Below are 7,500 nucleotides of genomic sequence, written 5' to 3'. Positions count from 1 at the left end.
CACCAGTTCATCATCTTCACCACCCCCACATGGTTTCGATCCCCAGTCAAGGTGCTGTTACACCCTGTCAACTAGCAGTTGCAAGGGTCAAGTGACTGTTTACTGGACTTTGTTTTGTGTTAGTAAGTGCTTGCCAGGTTTAGTTCCCGTCAGTGACACCTTGTCTGACTTTTTGACAGAGGTTTTCGCTTAGCACCAGACAGCTTAACTTGTTGGAGGCTTGGCTGGTCTTTGATCCCGGTATGAGACATCAAGGCATTTAAGGCAGGCCGTAGTTCTCACCTATTTGCTCCTTGTTGAAGGTTCACTCTGAAGTGCTCTCTGACTCATGCATCTGAGGTCACCAAGCAGCAAGCCCATGCTCTCTGTCTCTGCCTGCATGCCTCCCTTGGCGAACGTACAAACATTGGCTTACTCCCGTGCTTTCAGACTATTGTGCCAGGCAGCCAGACAACCAGACAGACTTGCCTGGGGCCAGATTTCTTTTCTAAAGAGGTATTAAGGCATTATCTAAATTGAATCTGAGTAGTGGGGGTGGGGGGAATGAATTCGTCAAGCTTTGAAACAGTTTGGTGCTCAGTGTAGCTCTAGTTCAGAAGAAGACCAGACTGCTTTGTTTCTTTCTTTTTTTGTTTTCAGGCATTTGGCTAATCCATTTAGCTGTATCGGCAGAGCAGTAAATTGTGTGTGTGATCACCTACTCTACTTTCTCAATCTATATTTTCAAGGTTTGGCTGTCTAGCGAGCATTAGGTTAACAGGCCATTTCTGGAAGAAGCCAATGTGTGGTCCCAACTGGGGACAGAAAGACACAGAGATGGAGATGAGGTGAGGCAGAATAAAACACCCAAAACATCTGTCTTGCCTGATGAGATGTGGATCCAAGATGGCAGATTATGGAGTGGAAATGTGATGGCATTTATTTATTCTCACTCACGACACGGCTGTCATGTCTCATGATGTATGACGACGGAGCAGAGTCGAGGCTTTAAGCCGGCCAAATGTGTTTCATTACGTACGGTCGTGATCACATCACAGCACCCCTGCTGCTGTCACCCCTCCATCCTCCACCTCAGGCAATGATGGTAATCACCTGAGGAGACCAACCAGATAGGTTGTCATCTGATGTCTTTGTTTCTCTGTCTTTCTTTGGCTATGATTCAAATCCCTACTGGCGATGGTGGTGGTGGTGGTGGCGATGGTGAGTGTAGGCACTGGCGTGCACAGACAGTTTGGCGGGCAGGTGCTGAAGAGGTTGGGGGGCTGCCGTACTAGGCAATTTAGGCTCTATATTTTATCAGGGCATTATGGTAACGTGCTTTTGATCGTGTTGTAAGTTTTCGTGACGAATAGCCTCATTTTGGAAAGAGATGCTGAGAACAAACTTCTCTTGCCAACAGCAAACAAAAAAGCCTAGGTTTGGAAGCATTTTTCATGGTGGAAATAAGAGTGCCGTCATTAAACTGTTGTTTTGCACAAAATTGTAAGTGCGCTTCGGTCATGTTTTTTAGACTAAGAGATTAGCTGGAATATTTAGTAGGTGTCTGTGTTTTCATATTTAGTAGTATCTGTGTTTTAATAGTTAGTATCGGTTTTGTGTGCACATGTCTCATCAAGCAGCATGCATGACAGTACAATACAATATGGTGGATCCTGTTTACAAGGGCTTCTTATTTGGCTTTAATTCTGAGGGTGGAATCAGGCATTTCAGAACACACCAATCATGTGCTGTATCGATTTCCTTTTTTTCATTCTTTTTTTCTTTACGTCTTGCTTTCTCATTAAATATGATGAAAAGAACATTAGGGAGAGAGTATCAGAGAGCATCCGTGACGCTTCGTCAGTAACATGTTGTTTTCTGTCACTTTCTAAAGGGCGCCAGTGACTGATGACATTCCCCCTTTCCCTTTTTTTATTTCAATGCAAGTCTATGGTGAAAGTAATGGCTTTGGTATTGTATTACAAGGGGTGTAGATGCATTTCTTAGAGCCCCAAAGGCCTTGGTAGACTACAGCGGAGACTATCTAACATTCTCTTTTCCTTATTTGATCTGCAGTCATGTCCTGCTTTAATTGCTTGAAGCCAAAGGCCCTTTTGAAACGAGATGCTTGAGATGGCGTAACCCAATGGCAATTAAGCATTCAGCTGTATAATTCAATCCCCCCATTACGTGACAGGGAAGCAACACAGCGCAGCGCAGTGGGGAAACATAATGTAAAGACCAGAAAATAGGCAACCCCCTGGAGGCAGAGGAGGGCCTTAAAGCTAAACGAGAGAGAGAGAGAGAGAGAGAGAGAGAGAGAGAGAGAGAGAGAGAGAGAGAGAGAGAGAGAGAGTTGAATGGGAAATGAGAAACTGACAGAGCGAGAGAAAAATGTAGTTAAGAGAGAGCAATTTAAATGGTAGCAAGTGAAGGGCGAGATTGATTCCTGACTGTGGAAGTGCCTGATGCTCATCTACGACTGGCTGTTGTCTTATAAACCGACTACACTCCGGAACACCTATAGAATCACTGACTACACTCCGGAACACCTATAGAATCACTCCGCTGTTCACATCCACTGTTGACTCTGGGATGAGCTATCTGGCTTAGAGCACTCTGACAATCAGCTAGCATATTAGCCTGGCAAACAGTCATATCCAGAGCATCTGTTTTGCCCCTCTCAGCCCTCGTAATCCTTCTCTCTATGAATGAATATTTACTGAATAACTTAAAGTTGGAAAGGTTATTGAATGATTTTGCTATCTAGGACATCAGGACGTTGAGGATGTAAATATTTGCTGTTGTACTGTATTTCTCCTTTGACCTGTTTACAACACCCAATGCCCCCTTCTATTTTTAAACCTATGGAGCTGTAACAGTTATCTGTTTGGTTGATTTTTCCCAGGATGGCGTTGCTGTCATTAGTACAATACAGTATTTCCATATGATTAAGAGTGTTTTATTTTGTAGCAGGTGGCTGTTATTCGCCACATTGATTGACATGATTTTAGGAGCAGAGGCAAACTGTAAATTGATATGAAAAGTGTTTGAACGAGAAAATGAATGCATGTCATATGCATCGACTTTGAGTGACATGAAAAGCGCTATATAAAACTTACTGTATATAATATTTTATTATTAGATGCATTAAAGTTTATGTTTTCAGCTTCGATAACTTTCAGGAGTTAGTGTAGAGTAAGATCAGTGATGTGTGTCCTCAGGTACAGTACTGTCCCGTATTAAAGATATGGATATTAAGTCAGAATACTGTATCGTATTAAATATATGGATTTAAAGTCAGCATAATAACAATCCTCTGAAGAGTTATCTTTGCAGTGATTTCTTTTAATGATGGTTACTGGTACAACTGCGTTGAGCCAAAATAATAGAGGCAATATCAACTTTTAATTGTGGCATTTTAAAGCTCAATCATTCAGGAAATTACAGCTTCATTTTCACTCCTCAGTGACCCCATGTAGGCTAAGTGGAGGGTACTGTATGCTTGTTGCTCTTGCACAGGACAAGATGGGGCTATTTATTGGGTATTATAGAGTTGGGTCTTTGACTGTAGATGTAGCATTTGGTTATCAGTCCACATCCCTCAAGGTGTTTATTTTATCCCGTAGAGCATGTAATTCACGCTTCTGCCAACCAAACCAGACGTATGCTATTAAGGCTACGCTGACAAATATCAGTTTCCTGATGATGGTCAACAGACCAGATCGGTGCAGATAAACACTGAAAATGAGTTCAAGTGAGGACAGGGAGGCTTCAAAATGGTAAACAAAAACACATAATGCCTTATAACTGTTTCCTGGTGAACCAGAAGCTATGTGTTGACGCCCAGGGGGCTGGGCTACACAAACCTTCTGGTGCACCTGTGATTCGCTCTCCTCCTCCGTTTACGAAATAAACGGGGCAGCTCGACAAATCAGGATCGTAGGGAGGGATTTCAGTGGGTATGACGTTTATCGAACGCAACACCCTCCCCCAGGGTAGTTCGGCTGTGCCCGCCCCCTCCCTGAATCACAACAGTAATGGCGGCGTGCGAGGAGTTATCATGCGTCGGGATGGAAGCAGCAATTTCAGCGGTGTTATCCAAAATACCTCAAGTTGATTTTCTAAAGGACGTTGTTCTGTTTTGGTTCCCGACCTGACGGCGCTTACGTGACGACACGCCCTACGTCACAAAGCTTCAACGTGAGTGGTCGAAGTGTCATGTCATTCATATGAGGTTGCTCCAACCGCGTGCAAGCATCTTTTGACTAAACCCCGCCTGCGGAGACGCGTGAAAGGGCAGTGTGCCAGTAGCCTGTTACTTACAGGCTACTGGTTCACCAGGAAAATATAACTGTAAAAAGTATTTTAATACATGTGTTTGTACTTATTTAGAATGCAGACAGACAGGTTATTTTTATGTAAAGCTGTCAGCAGACTGTTTCGTGTGATTTTGGTGACAAAAGTTCATGTTTTTCTTCTATGAATTATCTATTTAGAATACAAATGTCAGCACTCTGCTGGAGTGCAGATGTAGTTCAGCTCTGAGAATGATAAACACAGAAGACATTTGCCATGAAATGTTATTAATATTTGTGCTTCTGTGGCGATAACATCACCTGGTTTACTCCCATGTCATATGCGCTATGTGCTTGTTTTGTTGTACTATGATCACAGCGTGCTGTTTGACTTTGACACTGTGCTGTTTGTCACTTGATTTTCATTTACTGTTCATGAGCACTTACATTGCAATGTGATGTTTGATATTGCATTGCATTTTCTCTATATGCTAAACCTTGTGATGGCAAGTAGCATCTCTATATCACTACCTCACTATGACGTGAATTGGTGCGCCCCTCACTACAATCGTCATCTCCTTCCCTTCACTGCCAGAGCGGAGGGTGAGTGAGTGAAAGAGTGAGAGAGTGGCACCCCTACAGGGACGGTGCTGTGTTCTACATGCTGAGAGTGGGGCCCAGGCATTGTGCTTTGTGCCGGGCATTGTGCTCTGTACAGGGCCTTTTGAATGGGAGACGAGAAGGTAATTTGATTAGTCATTTTGGCTGACAGCGTGCAGCCCCTTGCAAGTCTATTCTTCTCTTGTCAAGGGCTCCTGTCTTCCTGTGACAGATCAGGTCAATCAGCAGCATTGTGAGCAGATTGGCCAGTCAGTCAGTCCTGTTAGCCGCCCTTCCTGATTGGCCAGTCAGTCAGTCAGTCCTGTTAGCCGCTCTTCCTGATTGGCCAGTCAGTCAGTCCTGTTAGCCGCCCTTCCTGATTGGCCAGTCAGTCAGTCCTGTTAGCCGCCCTTCCTGTACCTGCTCATTCCCATTGGACAGCTGGCAGTTACAGTGGCAGGAATATCAGGATCAGAATCATAAACTGTACAGCAGTTACAGTGGAGTACTTTAGCATGCTGTGGCTGGAATATCAAGACCAGAATCATAAATTACTGGCCAAAAGCACCAACATTTACAAGGAATGTCAATCTTGCAGACAGGGTGGTGGTAGACAGCTTTGGTTGGGGCTGGGACAGGGTGGTGGTGGACAGATTTGGTTGGGTCTGGGACAGGGTGGTGGTGGAGAGCTTGATTGGGGCTGGGACAGGGTGGTGGTAGACAGCTTTGGTTGGGGCTGGGACAGGGTGGTGGTGGACAGCTTGGTTGGGGCTGGGACAGGGTGGTGGTGGACAGCTTGGTTGGGGCTGGGACAGGGTGGTGGTGGACAGCTTGGTTGGGGCTGGGACAGGGTGGTGGTGGACAGCTTGGTTGGGGCTGGGACAGGGTGGTGGTGGACAGCTTGGTTGGGGCTGGGACAGGGACAAAGTCAGTACATGCATAGGGCTCTAAATGAACACCTGTCAATCCCGCCAAATGTTGGTGAACATTCAGTTTGGCTGGTAGGAGAAAACGTACCAGCCACTTTGATTGACAGATAGTAACTAGAGCCCAATTTGGGGCCTCCATCTCCCCGGGCCTGAGACAACTGACCCCTTTGTCCCATCCTATCAGCTTTGCTGCTGGCAGATGATGTTTCTCTATAGTACACACTTAACCATACTATATACAATGTAGTTGAAAACGTGGCCAAAGCATTCAAAAACTGTTTATAGAAATGAGTACATGGGTGAGTGAACAATCCAATGATAAACCAATCAATCAAAAAGATGAGATAATAATCTGATACAAGTGGGAGTATCCCAGTGCACGTTGATTCAAAGTCATCATTTGGGTTTGATTACTTGATTAGGTTGAGTCTGCATTATGCACTATATACCTCGTCTGTTCACAGGACTCATGTGGCATATGGAAGATGTGTACTGTACTGTACCTATCTCAGATTTGCCTGAATGCATTCGTTCGGTGCGGCTCTGCTCAGCAAAAATAAAAATATCATCAAAACATTCTGTTGATTTGAAATGAGCTGCCGGCAACAGAGGCGGGTGTTTCCACACCGTGCCAGATGCCAAGCTGATGATTATGAACTTTTTATTTTCACTTCTGCACATCTCCCAGATGTCTTTCCCTCACATCAGTCGGAAATAAACAACATGTTTGGAATATTAAATCATGTAAAAAGACAGGATTAGACATGGCTATCAAAAAGCATGCAAGCAAGCGCTGCTTCTAAGAACAGAAATGTACAAGGGGGGCAAAAGTCTTTGTTTTGTTGCTTTTGTTGTTTTGTTTTGTACACACGAGGAAGGTGTAGAGCCTGCAACACTAAGTTGATGAAAGTGTGATGCAAATGAGGAAAAGTTTGTCTCAGTGTGATACCACGCTTCTGATCCAGCCAAACTGTGACGGAGTCTGTTCATATCACTAAATCAAACATTTGGCTCCACAAGTCTAGAATGAACTGCTGAAATTGGTTGATCAAAGCAATGCCGTGATGTTGTGCATTTATCAGTGTGCTTTTATTTATTGAGGTATTTTACATTACACAGACAGAAAGAAATGCAAATTCAAACACACACACTCACATGCACACACACGTGCACACACACATGCACGCACCCATCCACACCCACACACACACACACACACACGCACACGCACACGCACACGCACACACACACACATAAACATACACACATAAAGGCTCCATCTTTGCTGTGGACTCTTTGCACCCTCTCCAGGGGACACCATGTCGACCTTTCCCACTGCACATGATCCTCAATCCAAACAACTCAACTCTCCTATCATCACCCCCACCCCCCCAAAGGGGGGCTAACAACCTGTACACCCCCCTTTCCCAGTGGCATGCTCTATCCAGGGGGGGCTAATAGGTTAATCATAAAGCCTGCACTTTAGCCTGACAGTGGATGACATGGACAATGCAGCAGTTAAGTGGGTGGCATGGACAGTGCAACATAACAGTAATGACTGTATCATGGATATTAAAATACTACATAAGAGAATGACATTACAACATTAGAAGAACAAAAGGCTACAGAGACATGCCACATTACAGTACATACGGCTATTGAGACACAGTACAGTATATTTGCTTTATTGATCA

This window comes from Engraulis encrasicolus, chromosome 24 (assembly GCF_034702125.1).
Source record: "Engraulis encrasicolus isolate BLACKSEA-1 chromosome 24, IST_EnEncr_1.0, whole genome shotgun sequence".
In the NCBI taxonomy this organism is placed as follows: Eukaryota; Metazoa; Chordata; class Actinopteri; order Clupeiformes; family Engraulidae; genus Engraulis; species Engraulis encrasicolus.
The sequence above is the reverse complement of the archived record's forward strand: the minus strand, read 5'-3'. Positions refer to the sequence as shown.